The sequence below is a fragment of the Macrotis lagotis genome, chromosome 1 (genome assembly GCF_037893015.1).
Source record: "Macrotis lagotis isolate mMagLag1 chromosome 1, bilby.v1.9.chrom.fasta, whole genome shotgun sequence".
Lineage (NCBI taxonomy): Eukaryota > Metazoa > Chordata > Mammalia > Peramelemorphia > Peramelidae > Macrotis > Macrotis lagotis.
This window is the reverse complement of record NC_133658.1, coordinates 734,495,822-734,514,983: the sequence shown is the minus strand read 5'-3', so window position 1 is coordinate 734,514,983 and position 19,162 is coordinate 734,495,822. Positions and strand designations below refer to the sequence as shown.

At 35.7% G+C, this 19,162-nt stretch overlaps 1 protein-coding gene across 1 annotated transcript in view; it reads right to left on the bottom strand.

Annotated features, from left to right (window-relative positions):
* Positions 1–19,162, bottom strand: part of ATP8A2 (ATPase phospholipid transporting 8A2) — an 865,734-nt gene that overhangs the window by 762,203 nt on the left and 84,369 nt on the right. The gene's annotated exons all lie outside the window — the stretch shown is intronic.

Here is a 19,162-nt window from a genome sequence, read left to right as displayed (position 1 = left end):
ACAAAACAAGTAAAAGGGGTCAAAATACTTGGGCAATCTTAAATTTGTGCTGATCCTCACAATTAACCAAAACTTAATCTTTGATAGGGCAGCTAGGTGGCATAGTGGGTAAAGTGCCATACCTAGAATCAGGAAGACAACATCTTTCTGAGTTCAAATCTGGCCTCAGACACTAACAATGTGACCCTGGTCAAGTCACTTAAGCCTGTTTGCCTCAGTTTCCTTTCTGTAAAATAAGTTGGGAAAGGAAATGGCAAACTATTCCAGTCTCTTTGCCAAGAAAACCCCAAATGGAATCATGAAGAGTCAGACACAACTAGAAGTAACTGAACAGCAAACAATCTTTGATGATATATTAATACTCTTCACAAATTTACTAATGGGGGGGGGTTAAGAGAAGGGGAAAGATGCTAACTTATTTTGTAGACATTATGGAGATAACCTTAAATAGCAATAAAATTATATTTTCTTTAATATTTAAAGACCATTTAAGTGGCAAACACAAATACTGGGTATATCTACAGTTCAGTTTAGTTCAGTTTTAAACTTTAGCAGCTTAAAACTGCAAGAAGACTTTTAGGACAATCTACATAAGGTATTTAGCATTTCATCTTTAGGAGTAGTCAGTTCCCTGGATCAACCTGCACTGCAACAAGTCTGTGTAAGGAAAAAAAAAAGGTAAAGAGAATTAACAAGAAGAATGTATATTTACAGATAAGGTTTGAGGTTTTATTTTCTTTAAAAAATTAAAATGAGAAACCTCTCCAAGTCAACCAAACAGGTTGCAAAAATGTGACAGTCTACATATATAAATATTATATTAATATATATATATATATATATATGATAACACTTCTCACAACCTTTTTCTACCTAGATTTGTCATAAACTGCTGGTGATTATTTGGTGCTAATCTGAGGTCCCTGGTTTTTGCCAGGAACAGATCAAAAATTCATCATTTGAAGCTATCATATGAAGGCTTTAAAGAGTTTCCCCTAATCCTACATCTCTCAGAAGTTAAAACATCAGCAAACCCAAGTTGATCAGAAATATACTTCACTCCATATTTCTTGGATCACTATATTTTCTAAGTGATTATGACCTAATACAGGTCTCATGTCACCTGAGGCATTCCTCTCAACAACCTTAACCACAAGGACAAAATAAAATGAACTTTCATCCATGATTCAGCATGACACTTCAATTTGATGAAAAATACAATGTCTATTTTTACATTATCAGTGATATAGTGATACCATTGCTAGTGGCAACCTGCAAATATACAGTAAATAAACATTTTCTAGGAGCAGCTTTTAAATTTTAAGGTTTTTGAGTTGGGAAAATGATTTCTGACTAAAATTATAGCTTCTCCACACCCATCCTCTCCATCTTTTCTTTTTGACCACAGTTGGAGTTGACAATATCATCTAAAATTGATGCCTTAAAAATCAATATTATTCTGTTATAAAGCTGCTAATTCTCTTACCACTATATGTCTACAAATCTTTATGGCTCAATGTAGATGTTTCAGCTAGCAGATGCCCATTTAAGGGATCTCACTAACATTTCTACTTGAAAAGTAGTTTATATCCATGCAATTTATAGCCATTCAACACACAACCTATATCCATATACAATATCCACACAATTCCTGTCCTACTTTGAGGGCTACAGTCCCAGATTCTGGATTATGCAGGATTAGAGAATTATTGAGCAAGCATTAATCATCTGTTCAAAAAAATTGCTTTTTTTATTATATTCCTTATTTTTTACTTGTCTTAAATCCCATATCCAATGCAGCAGAGTGAGACATTCTTACCTATAGAGTAGCATCTTCCCCATCTATGGGACATCAGAGTCATGGTACTCAGGCTTTTACCCTGGCTATATGCAGGGGAGAGCATTTGGAGTCTTTCAAAAGGATTAACAAAGCTAATTAGGGTTTATGAATCCTATGATCATCTGGGAGAATTATATTCTCTGCTGACAATAGCATCCTATTAGTTATTTGCTTAGCAAAAACTATGATAATTTCTTCTCTGGGAAGAAGGGAGACCAAGATATTCAGTATAATTGTTCAATATTCCACAAAGGAAAGTTATCAGAGCTTCTTACTGTCACATACCACATGTATCCTCATTCTTGGGTTTAACGGAGCAGTAAGTTTATTAAAAATAGAAGAATAAGACACAACTCAGAAACAGATCTGCTCTAATTCAAACCTATAACTTTTCAACCCTTCCTAGACCCTTCCACCAACCCTGATAAAAATAAATTTTAAAAAGAAGAGAAAGAAGACAAAGTAGTAGTAGTAGTGGTGGTGGTGGTGGTGGTGGTAGTAGTTCTAGTAAAGTAATTGTGTTCCTTTACAGCAGGGCTTTTTAATGTTTTTAGTGTTGAGAATCTCTTTGGCAGCCCGGTTTGAATCTTCTGGATCCCTTCTTAAATAAAATAAAATAAAATTATATTAATCAAATTGCAAAGAAAATAATTTTGAAGTAGCTTAAAATAATAAAAATAAAAAGGTCACAGGGTCCAGGTTTCAACAAAAGTCTTTAAGTCTTTCTTCTCCAAGAAAATATTTAATTTATAATTATAATTGTAACAACAATATGACATATATTATCTTCACAATAATGCTCTAAAATAGGAAATTGATGCAAAGTATTAGTTGCATTTTATTAAGAAGGAAACTAATGTGAACAAAACAACCATTCTGGAGAATAATTTGGAACTATGTCCAAAGGACTATAAAACTGTGTATATCCTTTGATCCAGCAATACCCCTATTGGGTCTGTATCCAAAAAAAAGGAAAAGGACTTGCATGTACAATAAAATGGATAGCAACTCTTTTATCTTGGCAAAGAATTGGAAATTGAGGGGATGCCTGAATGAACAAGTTGTGGTATATTAATGTTATGGAATACTATTATTGTAAAAGAACAAGCAGCAGAATTTCATAAAAACCTGGAAAGCTTACATGAATTGATGCTAAGTGAAGTAAGCAGAACCAAGAGGACATTGTACTTAATAACAGCAACATTTACCATGACCATCTATAATACATTTAACTTTTCTCAGCAATACAATGATCCAAGACAATTCCAAAAGACTCAAGATGGAAAACACTATCCATATTCAAAGCAAATCAGATATACTATTTTCACTTTTTTGTGTGTTTTTAGTTTTTATTTCTCATAGTTTTTCTTTTTTATTCTGATACTTCTTTGATAACATGACTAATATGGAAATAAGTTTAAAATGGCTGTATATAAATAACCTATATCAGATTGTTGTCTCAGAAAGGGAGAAGGAAAAGTAGGGAAGGAGAAAGATTTGGAACTCAAAATCATATAAAAATGAATTTTGAAAACTATATATATATTTAATTAGGAAAAAAATACTATTAAGAGTAAAAATAAACTTTAACAAAAGAAGGAAATTGAGGCTCAGTGATGAAGCAACTGTCCTAAAGCTTCAAAATCATGAAGTAGCAGAGCCAGAATCTGAACCTGAAGCTTCATACTACAAATCCAGCACTTTTCTCCACTATATTATAGAAACTTTACATCAATCCTACAAAAATCACTAAAAAGGCAAGAAAAAAGTCTAATTCATTTCAACCTGAAGACTACACAAATCATTTTAACTATTCCAACACCTTCTCCCTGTCTCTAATCTCTCCTTATTGACTGATTGACTCCGGTGCTGACCATATCATTACCCTACTCAATCAACTACAATGACTCTTAATTGCCTCTAGGATCAAATATAAACTATTTGACTTTAAATCCCTTTATCTTTCCAAACTCATTTTACAAGGACTCTTGGAATTCAAGAGGCCCTTTCTCTATACTTCCCATAATGCACCTAATACTGTTCTTGGTTTAAATCACAGAAGAGTCATTATGTGTCTAACTATAGAAATAGAAAAGGATAAAAAAGAGAAGAAAGAATGTATGAGGAGTTAAATCAAAAGTGGCCTGGGAAAAAATTATGAGGAAGAAAAAAATTTATGTAAGATAGGGTTTGCTCAGGTAATAATCGAATCATCCATCCATCACAACTCAAGAAATTAGGATTCACAACTGAATTGCTGAAATCCCTTGACTAGAAGGGAGATCACTTTAGTTATACAATAACTACCTGAATAGTAATGAGGAAAAACTCATACATAGGATCATTGCAAGAATTTTGAGAGTACATCAGACTTTTTGTGACTAAAGACACAAATACATATGGACATCACCTCTATCATCACTCTTCCAGCAGCTAGGAATCAGATTTGAGATAGCTCAAATGCCAGTTTTTAAAGTAATATAATAATACAGTAATATCAATTATAATAATAAAGTAATTACAAACCACTAAAAGCTTGAGATGAGAATTCATAGTAAAAGGGTCTTTAGAACAGTGTCTGCCAATGGCCAGAAAATACTAGAAAGAATAAGGCCCAGAGGTAAAAAAAAATCGAGCTATAAGATGGTTGCAAAAATACAGACTTAAACTTTCTGTTAAACATTCGAAATAAAGTGAATACTCATCAAATGGCTGAACAAATTGAGGCATATATATGCAATAGTATATTATTGAGCCAAAAGAAACAACAAGGGATTAACAGAAACATAAGAAGACATATGATATATGAAGAATAAAAGTTGGCAGAGCCAGAACAATATACTAACTAATGCAATGATGAATATGGGAAGACCACTCAAATAAGCCAAAGGCTATGTAATTTCAATGACTCATCCTGATCCCAGAGAATGGAGGAAAAAAACAGTTTTTCTCCTTTTGGTAGGGAGGTGGGGGGCTAGGAGCAAAGAATACTAGACAAAGCTTCAGACACCATCAACCATGTCCCTTGGTTTATACTTAACTTTTTTTAAAACCAGGTGGTGGAGGAGGGGAGCCACACTTGTTAGGAAGGACTTAAATAAAAATGCAAAGCATCAATAAATTTCTTAAGCCAGGCATGAGATTATTATTACTTCGTATGTGTAGTCATACTAAAAATTGATGGAAATAAATTATTACAAGATACACAGGTTGATAATGACACATGGGAAGCAAGTAGAACTAGTGAAGTTTTGACTTTGAAAAGTAGGGGAAGGCAGAAAAGGGGGCAGGATTCTGATGACACCAAAAACTAATAACTCTAGAAAATTTATCTCATTTTCCTAAGAAGTCACATGAAAGAATTGGGAAGTGGCTACAGGAATCAAGAATATATCATGGGAATGAATATGTGTCTGTAATTAGTTTTATCATCGCTCAGGAGGCAGATCAGTGTTATGCCTAATTAAAATCATGAAATACTGAAGCAGAAAAAGATTTTAAGAGATCACTTAATCCAATATTCTCGATTTACAGAAGAGGAAACCAATCCCCATAGAAGTGCAGTGACAAACAATATGGCACTGCTAGACATGAGACTAGATCTCTTTAAATTTGAGTAGGCATCTAAATGGTCCAGTGAAAGGACCTTTTGGTCCTTTCTGGTCTTCTCCAGGCTAAACAATCCAATTACTAATCTTTCTATGACAACCTGGTCACCCCTCCCCCTTTAACTATGCTCCAAATGGTAAATATCCTCTTGAAAATGTGACCCTTAAAATTCTTGACATGGTATAACCAAGGCAGATAAACATGCTCACATGTTGCCCCCCTCTTTTTAATATTATAATCCATGAATCAAGGGTGATGATTCAGAGAGAGAAACTATAATAATAGATGATGACTCTTCTTCCACCCCTTCACTGGTGGTATGCCAACATCAGGAACAAAGTCATGTGAGAAAATCAAAGGAAAGATATATGGACACCAGTGTCCATGTCTAACTAATTTCAATAGTTTTTTGGTTGACTCTCTAGGGTTTTTTAAGTAAATGGATCTCTCAACATAGTGCATGAGGGACATGAAGACCATAGGACTCTGATGGGGAAGGGGAACCCTGGGAACAAGGTGAGGAATAGATCTGGTCATATGACTGGTATTGTTGTAGAAGGCATATGTAAATAAATATTCCTCCTAAATGTAAGTTCCCTGGAGAAAATTTCCAGCTTCTCCATAATGGTTCTAGATCAAATTAGGACTGGCTAGCTTTCTCTTCCTTCCATTGCCCTTGAGTAAACAGGCTGATCACCATGCTGGGACATGGCATTTGACCAGAACTTCCAAGTTCAGGGAAAAGTCAGCAGTACACTTAAGCTGCAGAGGTCATCCAGATCAATTCCAAGTCATATGAGCAGTTTCTGTGATTCCCACAAAACTGATGAGCTCGAATGAAAGTCAGTTTCTCTCAATGCTCTCTCCTAATAATTCATGAACTAGAACTGAGGCAACTGGACACATACTTTCCATGTATTTCTTTTCTGTTATCTATGTAGATACGTGATCTGACAATTCCCCAGGTACCATTGAAGGACCTGGAGAACAAGCAAGAGAAGATTTAGGGAGATGGCTAGAAGCATATGGAGCCATATGGTGAGTGCTTTAACTTTTTCCTTCTATTTTTGCTATGTTCAATCAACTATCTAGTTACAAATAGAACATCAGAACCTTGCAAAACTGGGGAGTTGTAACCAAAAAAGAAGAAAACTCAGGCATGACGTAGTGACTCTCAGACTACTTACGGATCATTTGTTGCTGTTCAGTAGTTTTCAGTCATATTTGACTCTTTGTGACCAATTTGAGGCTTTCTTGGCAAAGATATTGGAGTAGGTTACTATTTCCCTCTCCAGATAAAAAGCAAAGTTGAGTGACTTGCCCAAGGTTACACAGCTAAGCAATTATTTAGTGTCTGAGGTCAGATTTGAACTCAGGAAAATGGGTCTTCCTAACTCCATGCTCTATCCACTGAACCACTTAGCCACCATACTTTTAGAATACAGATTTTATATTTTTGATATCGTAAATAACATTCCATTTCATCCCTAGAGACTAGACTGTGACCCCAGATAGTATAGCCATTTAAAGTCCAGATTAGTGAGGGATGAAAGGTGGAATGATGATGATGGAATGTTCCCGATTTCTTTAGATTACCCTCTGCTGTGGGAGCAGATAGGTGACACAGTGGATAGAGCACCGGCTCTGGAGTCAGGAGGACCTGAGTTCAAATCTGACCTCAGACACTAAATAATTGCTTAGCTGTGTAACTTTTGGCAAGTCACTTAACCCCATTGCCTTAAATAAATAAAAAAAAATTTAAAAAAAGATTACCCTCTGCTAGACAGGGTTTGAAAAGCTGTCCGACACAAACATGGTACTGTGGCTACCAGGCTACTGACTCAATGAGAGCACCATTTAGTAAGCAATTCAGATACTGTACTCTTTCACAAGCCTATTCCTTACCTTGTTCCCAGGGTCCCCTTTCCCTATCAGAGACTATGGCTTTCACTTCCCTCATCTGACAGACCAATCCCAAAAACATTGCCCATCTTCAGGACATACACCATGTTAAATGTGTTTACTTAAAAAAATCTTAGAGAGTCAACTAAAAAACTAATTGAAACAATTAACAATGCCAGTAAAGGTACAAAATAGAAAACCCACACAAATCAATATTGCATATATTTCCAACAAAATTCATCAGGAAGAGACAAAAAGAAAAATATCATTTAAAAATAACTAATTGCAAAACAAACCTCATCTTTATTCATCCCTAATCCAAACTTCTCTATCTCTATCTAAGGTACCACCCTTCTCCCCAGTTTCATGGGTTCATAACTTAAGGGTTATCCTTGATGTCTCAATCTATCTTACCTATCCACTCAAATGCCAAATCTTGCCATTTCCATCTACACAAAAATCTCTCACATCCAACACTTTCTCTTTATTCATATAACTACCATCTCAGGATCCTTACTACCTTACTTCATAGTAGTAGCCTCAAGTCTCTTCCCACAACTGTCAATCATTTTCCTTAAGTCATATCTGACTATGTGACTTCCCTATTCAACCAGCTCCAGTAGCTTGCCTTTCTTATAGGATCAAATAGAAATATAAATTCCTTTGTTTGTCCTCAATCTATCACTCAAGTTTTCATATACAACTACACCTCTTCCCACACTTACAGAACAGCCAAACTAAATTACCATTTTTAACCCTCAGTACTTTATCTCCCATCTCAGTCAATGCCTTCACTGTGGCCATCTCAGATACCTGGAATGCACACCAATCTCATCTCCACTCACTGAATTCACTTCAAAACTCGGCTCAAGCACCAACTTCTATACGACGTACCTTGATTCCCAGCCTATCTTGATTTATATCTATTTCATACAAATTTATGTAGATACAAGCTGTTTCTCCCAATAGAATGAAAGCTGCTTCAGAACAGGGATTCTTTTTGTCTTTGTGTGCTCAATACCTGGTAATAAATATTTGTTGATTGATTCACAGTGCTTTGCTTCCCTTCATCACCCTCATATCCAATCAATCACCCATTCTATCTTTAGTAACTTTTTCACACCAATTTCCTTTGCTCAGCATCACCCCTCACCTAGACGATTTCAATAGCCTCCTAACCAATCTCCCTGCATCCAGGTTTCTCCTTTCTCTAATCCGTTCTCCAAACAACTACCATATACATGTGGTATGACTCTCTTGATCATGAAGCTTCTGTAGCTCCCAATTGTCTCAAGGATAGACTAGAGACTCTTTGTATAACATTATTTCATAATATGGCTTCAATATATTTTTCTAGCTCAATTACTGATCTCTGTAGACTTTGTTCTTGGCATATAGCCCTATTGGTTTTCTGTACATGACATTTTCTCTCCAGTATTTAAGGTCTTTACATGGGCTGTCCATAGGCCTAAAACATTCTTCCTCTTCCCCTCTAACCTACAGAATCCCTAAGTAACTTCACAGCCCAGCTCAGGTGTTGCCTTCCAACAGGAAGACTCCCTTCACCCTTACTATTTTAATAGGGCTCCCTCTACTCTTTAAAATGAATTGCTTATCCATGTGCCTGTTTTATACCCCTCCCTTGCCCCCTGCCCCCCTGCCAGGTACCTTCTTACTTTTTTCTGTTTCCTTAGTGATTAGAATGGTCCTGGTAAGGCATGCTTGCTGCAACTTTTGTTACCCTTCCCCTTAGGATCATTTCATTCAACCAGTTCAGAATAGCAATTCCCTTCATCATTTCTTCTGCCTCCTGAAGAATGAAATTAGCTGGAAAATAAGGCAAGAACTTAGTGGCTGCTCTCCTTTTAGCAAAAATTTGTAGCAGATTCCTAAAGGTTATGAAGTCCTCCTAGGACAAATGCATCCATGTAAAGAACTCATTCAGGCTAACTGGCCTGATAACCTATGCCAACATACTTCTATCATGATATCAGTTCTCTTTTATCCCTTCAGGTTCATAACTTCCAAAAATGGAATATTTCCTTTATGAACAGGTTATTCCATTACCCCTTTATCTATATTTTCCCCTTCTAAATGAAGTATTTTTCCATTACCACATTGCAGTTGTGAGCTATTTTTCACTTGATTTAGGTTATACCATGAGGTCACCTTTATCTTTTGGTTTTAAGATCTCTAGTTCAGTCTATTACTCATCCCCTGCAGATTAAAACATGAGCATTTAAAACTAAAATGTGAGCATCATTTTTGCCTTTCTTCCTGGTTATTTTCTCCTGTGAATTTCTGACCACTTCTATGGTATGTTCCTGCTTTAAAATATATAACTGGCTACCTTATTGTCTTCCCAACTTAAGACCATGGAGTATATCCTCCAGGTAATCATTCATCTCATCTCTCATTTAGTGCACTTTATTCTTGGTCAAAGCCTAGTATTCCTGTATTTTAAGCCATAGTTTAGTCATTTTAAGTGTCATTCTTTAATATAGCCTTTGGCAGCTATTCACTTTCCATAAGCTACTTTGTTTTCTCAAGCCCCTACCAAGAACTGGCAGCAGTCACAGAAATCCCTGTGACTCTAAATTATAAACTTTCTTCTAGTTCACCAGAATTTCTACATTCTTTTTTCAATCACTTATTTTTTACATCTGACCATATCTCACCCTTTATTGGTTCTAAGGTCAATATAGAAACTCTTCTTTTGGGTGTTTAAAATTCTTCACATTTTGACTATAGTTTACCTATCCAGGTACATACACATAATTCCCCTTCTCAAATTTATATTCAAGTCAAACTGGTTGCCTATAAAGGATATGCTATCTCCCATCTCTATGTCTTTGAACAGGCTGTCCTTCAATCACCTGGGGATATATTCCTTCCTTCTCCCCACCCACCTCTTGAGATTCTGAGCTTCCTTCAAGATTCAGATCAGATACCACCTCCAACATGAAGATTATCTCTCCCCCCCAATTCCTGGTACACAATCCAAATACTTTTTATATATTTGTATTTATTTATCTTCTAATATAATATTTATCCCTTAAGTAGAAATTAAATTCCTTAAGAAAATGATTTGGTTTTCATTTTTATATCACTAGTGCCTAATACAGCATCAGAAACCTAATTGAGTGCCTAATAAACATTTGTTAAATTAATGATCAGACATAGGTAGTTATCTTCAGATGTGCCAGGTTGGAGGAAAATCTCACAATTCCCCAAGGAAAACTATATAGCTCCTAACTGGTCACTTTGGTGTGACCATTCACAGTGCCTCCATACTACTCTAGAAGCCATTGCCCACTACCATGACATCATTTTTTCTTGGGCCTAATAGCAAATGTTGTTCTTTGAGTCTCCTCCCCACCTTATCTTTCCATTGCATGTGATAAATGATTCCTGAAAATTGGACTGGATCTCCTTCTCTCTCCTAGGATAGTAGAGGTCTAATCTCACTAGTGATTGGCTCAAGAGCTGTGACCAACTCTATTTTACCCCTCCTTAGGCAGCCTGGACCTATTCCCTGCTCCTGGCGGCTCACCTGTATTGATGTCAGATTTAATCTAGATATCCAAACAGCATGGCCCTACTGCCATTCAGAATTCCCAAGCTCCAACAATCCACCAGCCTCAGTATACCAGGAGGCTAGGATTAAAAGTGTATTCAACCATGCCAAACTAGATCCACATTCTACAGTAAGATACATATCTTTTTTTCAGAGCAAAAACTTAAGCAATCCTTCTCCAACACTTCCACTATTATTGTGTCACATTCTTCTACATTCCAACTTTTTGACCCAAGTTCAGATTGACAACTTGCATTCTGGTTTGTTTGATTTTTGCTTTTTCATTTTCTTCTCAGATTCTTTATTCTATCCTGCTGATAAACAACAGCCCAAAGACAAAAACAAAAAGTTCAAAACTCTATTTTCCCCTGATAAGAATCCTTTTCCCATTTCATCCAGCTGGACAAACAGTTTGTACTTTTTGCATAAAATTGATAGATGTCTATGAAAAAAGCTTAAAGCCTGGTAAAAATTCTACCAGAATAACTGTGCTTAAGATAAAGGAGGGGCCCAAAAAGGATTTTTGGATATAGTCCAATGAAGAAAACAAACAAGTAAAACTCCTTGGTAGTGCCTTTGAAGGTAATAATGACAAATTCTAGAAGGAAAATAAGGTGTCCTCTGTTTGGGGAGTACACTAGAATTTCATCATACTCATTTAGATGAGGAAAACATAACTTACACCTGGGTGGCAGCTAAGGAAAACAGAAAGGCAGGCATGCAAAAATGACTAAGGCCACACCACTAATTAATTGACTAATTAGCATTTATTACAAAGGCATCCTTGCTTTCAAAGACCTCACAGTCTAATGGAAGAGACAACATGAAAACAACTATATGTACAATATATATATATATATATATATAAATACACACACACACACACACATATAGGGAGGGAGGGAGGGAGGGAGGGAGGGAGAGAGAGAGAGAGAGAGAGAGAGAGAGAGAGAGAGAGAGAGAGAGAGAGAGGATAAACTAAATTAGGATAGTCTCAGAGGGAAGGTCCTAAAACTAAGGAAGACTGGGGAAAGTTTCTGATACTTGAAGGAAGCCAGGAGGCAGAGTGAAGAAAGAAAGAGTTGAAGGTAGAGAATCAGGTATAAGGAACAGAAGGAAATCAATGTCACTGGATCACAGATCAAGACACTAAGACTGGAATATGGGGGTGGATGGGGCAGGCTTTAAAAGACAGAGGATTTTATATTTGAACTCAGATATAACAGAGAGTCTCTGGAATTAATAAAGAGGAGGGAGAGGATTTGGGAAGAGGAGGAAGGAAATAACCAGATCTGCCCTGAAGGAAAATAAATCTGACAGCTAAGTGGAGGATGGACTGAAGTGAGGAGAGACTTGAGGCCAGCAGACCCACCAGCCAGCTATTGCAGTAATTCGGGTATAACCAGAGGGGTGCCAGTACCAAAGGAGAAGAAAGGGGCATCCAGGAGAGATTACTAAAGGTAAAAATGACAGTAGTTAGACTAGGTCTCCTTGTTTTTAGCTTCTGGCTCTTTTTTTTTTTCCTAAATGCTGTTTTTAAACCATATATCACACCCATGAGTCTGCTTGGTTTTCTGTTTTGACAATGGTGTAAAACAAAGGAGAGTCTCCAATGGAACTCAAATAGGAAAAAAGAATCTTTGTACTTTTTTGGTCACTCAAACATACCTGCCCAACATTTGCAAAGCACACAATGCCACAGGAAACAATATATTCAGATAGGAACAGGGCCATGCTTCCAACAAGCCATTTCAAGATGTGGAAACAAGAACTAGATAAATCTAACAACAAAATAAACAAAAAGGAAGTTAAAAAGATGAATGAAATCTTAGAAAACTTAGATATGATAGACCTCTAGAGAAAAGTTAATGCAGATAGAAAAGAATATGCCTTTTTCTTTTTTTGTTGTTTTTTGTTTTAGGTTTTTGCAACGCAAATGGGGTTAAGTGGCTTGCCCAAGGCTACACAGCTAGGTAATTATTAAGTGTCTGAGACCGGATTTGAACCCAGGTACTCCTGACTCCAGGGCCGGTGCTTTATCCACTATGCCACCTAGCCGCCCCAATATACCTTTCTCTTGGCAGTACATGGAACCTACACCAAAACTGACCATGTACTATAGGGTACAAAAACCTTATATTCAAATGCAGAAAGGCAGAAAAATAAAATAGACCCATCTCAGACCATGATGCAATAAAAATTACATATAATAAAGGAAAATAAAAATTTGTCTTGGAAAGATAAACCAAGAACTAATTGGAGATTAAATAACTTTATCATAAATAATGGGTACATCAAACAGCAAATAATAGAAATAATAATTATATCCAAGAAAATGATAATAATGAGACAAAATACCAAAATTTATGGGATGAGCCAAGGCAGTTTTAAGGGGAAACTTTATAATCTCTAAATGCCTATATGAATAAAATAAAGAAAGAGGAGATCAATGAATTCAGCATACCACTAAAAAAAGCTAGAAAAAGAACAAATTAAAGATCCCCACTTAAATACCAAATTATAAATTCTGAAAATCAAGAGAGATTAATAAAAATGAAAGCAAGAAAACCAATGATCTCATAAATAAGACTAAGAGTTAGTTTTACCAAAAAAAGTCAATAAAATAGACAAACCTGTGGTTAATCTGATTAAAAGAAAAAAAGATAAACAAATTACCAGTATAAAAAATGAAAAGGGTGAACTAACAACCAATGAAGTAGAAATTAAAGAGATAATTTGGAGCTACTTTGCCAAACAGTATGCCAATAAATTGGGTAATCTGAGTGAAATGGATGAATATTTACAAAAATACAAACTGTCCTGATTATCAGCAGAGGAAATAACCTCATTTCAGAAAAGAAATTGAAGAAATCATGAATAAACACCCTAAGAAAAAGTCTCCAGGTCCAGATGGATTTACAAATGAATTCTAACAAACAATTAAGGAACAATTAATTCCTATTCTACCTAAACTATTTTAGGAGAGGACAGAGTTCTGCCAAATTCCTTTTATGATGCCAACTTGGTACTGATCCTAAACCAGGAAGAACCAACACCAAGAAAATTATAGACCAATCTCCCTAATGAATACTGATGTAAAATCTTAAATGAAATTTTAGCAATGAGACTACAAGTTATTACTAGGATAATACACCACAATCAGGTAGGATTTATACCAGATAGGCAAGGATAGTTCAACATTAGGAAAACACTCAACATAATTAAACATATCAATAGCAAAACCAACAGAAATCATATGATTATCTCAAAAGATGCTGAAAAAAGCTTTGATAAAATCCAAATCCATTCCTATTAAAAACACTAGGAAAATTTTGGAATAAATGAAGTTTTCCTTAAAATAATAAATAGCATCTATCTGAAACCATCAACAAATATTACATTTAATGGAAATAAACTCAAAGCATTTCCAACAAAATCAGAGTGAAACAAGGATGCCCATTATCACCATTACTATTCAATATAGTATTAGAAATGCTAGTTGTAACAATAAGAAAAAAAAAGAAATTAAAGGAATTGGAATTGGCAATGAGGAAGCAAAACTTTCACTCTTTGCAGATGATATGATAGTATACTTAGAGAACCAGAGAAAATAGTCTTAAAAACTCCTTGAAACAATTAACAAGTTCAGTAAAGTAGCAGGATATTAAATAAACCAATATAACTCATCAGCATTTCTATATATGGACAACAAAGCCCAAGAGCAAAAGATAGAGAGATTCCATTTAAGATACTTATAGTTAATATTAAATACTTGGGAATCTACCTCCCAAGATAAACCCAGAAACTATACGACCACAATTATAAAGCACTTCTCATCTAAATAAAATCAGATATAATTGATTATAAAAATGTCAAATATTCATGGTTAAGTCGAGTGAATATAATAAAAGATAATTTTACCCAAATTAAATTACTTATTTAGTGTCATACCAATCAAACACCAAATAACTACTTTATCAAGCTAGAAAAAATAGTAACAAAATAAATCCAGAGCAACAAAAAGGCAAGAAGAACAAGGGAACTGATGAAAAAAATATAAAGGAAGGTGGCCTATCTCTACCAGATCTAAAATTATACTACAAAGCAGCAGTCATCAAAACTGCCTGATATTGGTTAAGAAATAGAGTAATGGATAAGTGGATAGGTTCAAAAGAAGCCACAGAAAATGACAAACCCAAAGATATCAGCTTCTGGAATAAGAACTCACTATTTGACAAAAATTGTTGGGGAAAACTGGAAAATATAATAGCAAAAATTAGACATAGACCCACATCTCATAGTCTATACCAAAATAAGGTCAAAATGGGTACAGGATTTAGACATAAAGAGCAACAGCACAGATGAATTAATAGATCAAAAAATTTATGACCAAACAAGAATTAGAGCACACTATAAACTGCAAAAATGAATGATTTTGATTATATTAAATTTGAAAGGTTTTGCATTAATAAAATCAATGCTGCCAAAATTAGAAGAAAAGCAGAAAACTAAGAAACAATCTTCACAACTAGTTCTGATGACAGTCTCATTTCTAAAATATGTAGAGAATTGCATCAAATTTATAGGGTCACAAGTCATTCCCCAGCTGATAAATGGTCAAAGGATATGAACAGTTTCAAATGAAAAAAATTAAATTTATATATAATATGAAAAAATGTTCCAAATATTACTGATTAGAGAAATGCAAATTAAAACAACAATGAGGTATCATCTCACACAGCCAAGATGAGAAAAAGAGAAAATTATTAATGTTACAGAGGTTGTGGGAAGATTGGGACATTGATGCATTGCTGGTGGAGTTGCGAATGGATCCAACCTTTCTGAAGAGCAATATGGAACTATCCCCAAAGAACAATAAAACTGTTCATACCTTTTGACACAGCAATTACAATTATAGGACCAGAAGAAATTATAGAAAAAAGAGAAAAATCCTACATGTTCTAAAGTATTCAAAGCAGCTCTTTTACTAGTGACAAAGAATTGGAAATTGAGGGGATGCCCATCAATTAGGGAATGGCTAAACAAGTTATGGTACATGAATACGCTGGAATATTATTGTTCTATAAGAAACCATAAATGATCTGATGCTGAGCAAAGGGGTTAGAACCAAGAGCACAATGTACACATCAACACCAACATTGCAAGATGAATAACCTTGATGGACACAACTCCTCGACAGTCCAAAGAGCCAGGACAATTGTATTAGACTGGCTATGGACTATATTATCCTCATCCAGAGGAATAAAAACAAAATACACACAAAAAACCCCCTTCAGAATCTGATGAACACTTTCTAAAAACTATGTTTTTAGGTTTTAACCTTAATCCTAATTCCTCATACCAGAAGTTACTAATCTGTAAACATATTTACCAAAATATGTATGTACAATGCAAACTTGACTGTTCATCCCTGAAGGGAGGGGGGGGAAGGAGGGGTGAAAGGAAATTTTGTAACTTAAAAATATACTTGTACACATATAGATGAAAATAATTTTTTTTAAAAAGGTGTGGAAACAAGTCAAGAGATAGAAATTTTTCAACAAATCAAGGAAAGATGGAAGAGTCAATTTTCACCCTTTGCCACATTCCTAGGATTTTGATGGCTTTGTCGACAGAGACTCTTTACTTCTTTGGCCTTAGCCTTCTGCTAAGGAGGAAGGAAAAGCAGTACCTTGTGAATAGGGATTGTTTCAGTCTTATTTGTATCCCTAATACCTGGCACCGCATCTATCTCATGGTCAGTGTCTAAGAAATACTTGTGGATTGATTAAATAGGATAGAATACGCATCTCCAGTGTTTAATGTCTCTGCTAAAAAGCAAGGATATAAATGCCTACCTCCCCTAAAAAGATACCATTTCTTGATATTCATCTACAGATGACTTGCTAAGGACTATAAAAATTATGTTGCAAACCACTAATATTTCTTTCGCACACAAGTGTTTAATAAATGATTATTAATTGATGACTCATTGAACCAACCATATTTGACCCTGTCTGAGTAACAAATAATACTGAAGCAAAGTTAAACAATTTTTCTAGACCTTCTGCTTGACCAGTCCCTGTGGTCAAAAAACACAACTGTCCCATTCTCACCAGAACATCACACTGTTTTTTGACAGAAAGAACTATATAGGTCTGCACATAGCTATGACTGATTTTTTTAGGGACTATGATTTTAGTGATATAGCAAATCCTAGGAAGGAATCCTCCTATAGATGCAGACTGGCACCAACTCTGCAAGTTATGGTTAGAGAGTTGCCTGGGGCCATAAAAAAATAAGTGACTTGATCAGGGTCACAGACAGTTTGTGTCAGGGGCAGGATTTGAACCCAAGTCATCTCATTCCAAGATTTGCCCTCAATCCACCATGCCAATTCTGCCTCTCACAACTGTAGTTACATTTGGATTCCTTCTCATATTCTTGTATTTTGGGACCCTGTCTGAAATTCTTTTGCCTACAAAATTTGGATGGAGCTAATCCCAGCAGAACAATTTTTTTCATCAAATATGGGAACCTTTCCACTTCAGTTTAGGCTGAAAATATCTACTGTGTCACCACTTTCCAATCTGGTCACAAATAGAAGAATTTGTGACAGTGAAAAATTCAAAGTGAAAAATTCAAAGTAAAATCTAATTTAATATTTTTAACCTCTAAGGAATTTAGTATTTGAGAGTTCCCCACAGTTCACATCATCTCCTTTCTTGATGGTTAGTACATCAAATCACCCCTTAAAATAGATCTCAAAGAGACCATTCATTTACCTAGATGTGTGGGCTATCTGGTTTGTTTAATAGAATGCTGAGTTAGTAACATCTTCCAAGTTTATTTCAAGCTGCCTTCTGCATTGAAATAGCAAAAGAGACTGGGGAAAAAAACAAAACACTTATCCAAAATAGATGAAAGATATAACACTGTGTTTCATTCAGAAGCATGTAATCCATGTTGCCAGTTTCAAATTTAATACATTTCTACTGACAATCTCTAATTCTTCCTGTATATGTTGTTTTCATGCTGTCTTCCCCCCTTCCCCCAATTTAGAATGTTGGCTTTTTGAGAGCAGGTTTGGGGAGATTTTGTTTTTGTTTTTTTAACTTTCTTTGTATCTCAGTATTTAAGACTCCAACCTCAGCCACTTACTAGCTTGGTTGGCCTTGGGCAAGTCACTAACCCTGATTGCCTCGCATTCAGAGCCATGTCTAGTCATCCTGCCTGGACACCTGACCCAGATGACTCTGGAGGAGGGCTGGTGACTTAGTATATAGTACCTCCTCACTCAAATCCAATTCATGTACTTGTCAAGGCACAACCTCCCTGATGTCGTGATCTTCTTTGAGATTGAAGGACAACCATCAGTAGTCTCTTGATAAATATTTGTTAGCAAACTATAGAGCAAGGATCTATGATTTTGTTAGCATGGGAAGTAAGTACATTTATAAACTGTAGTATCTACCTGCACAATGGACACCTCCAACTGAATATCCCAAAACTAGCATAAACATATATCCCATACTGAAATCATTATCTTTCCTCTTAAATACTACTTTCTTCTAAGGTCAATGGGACAACCATCCTCCCAAATCATTTAAATTCACAATCTAGGTGCTCTCCTCAATTCCTTCCTCCAAACCTAATCTGGCACCAAATCCTATCAATTCTACTGTACAACATCTCTTGTATGCACTCCCTCCCTCTCTCTGACACTGCCCCTACTCTGGTGCAGGACCTCATCTCCACACCTGAACTACCACAATGGTGTTAGCCTCTTTGCCTCAAGTCCCTCTCAGCTCCAGTCTGTCATCCACTCAGCCATCAACTTGATCTCCCAGAGCACGTGATAGATTCCAGTGGCTCTCCTCTAGGATCAAATATACAGATTGACTTTTAAAGCACTTCATAACCTAGCCTCCTCCTTTTCCCTTTCCAATTTTCCTACACCTTTTCCTTTCTATGATCCAGTAATACTGATCTCCTTTGCTGTTTCTTGCACAGAACACTTCATCTTCTAACTTTATGCATTTAATCTCCCAATTCTGTGCATTTTCATTGACCATCCTCCATAATAAAATTCTATCCCCTTGCATTTCCAATTCGAGATTCTTTAGTTTCCTTCAAGTTTCAGCTGAAGAAAAATTTCACACCTTCTACAAGAAGCTTTTCCTTAATTCCTCCCTCAATGCTAGCCCCCCCTATTAGAAAGTGGATGCAGTGAG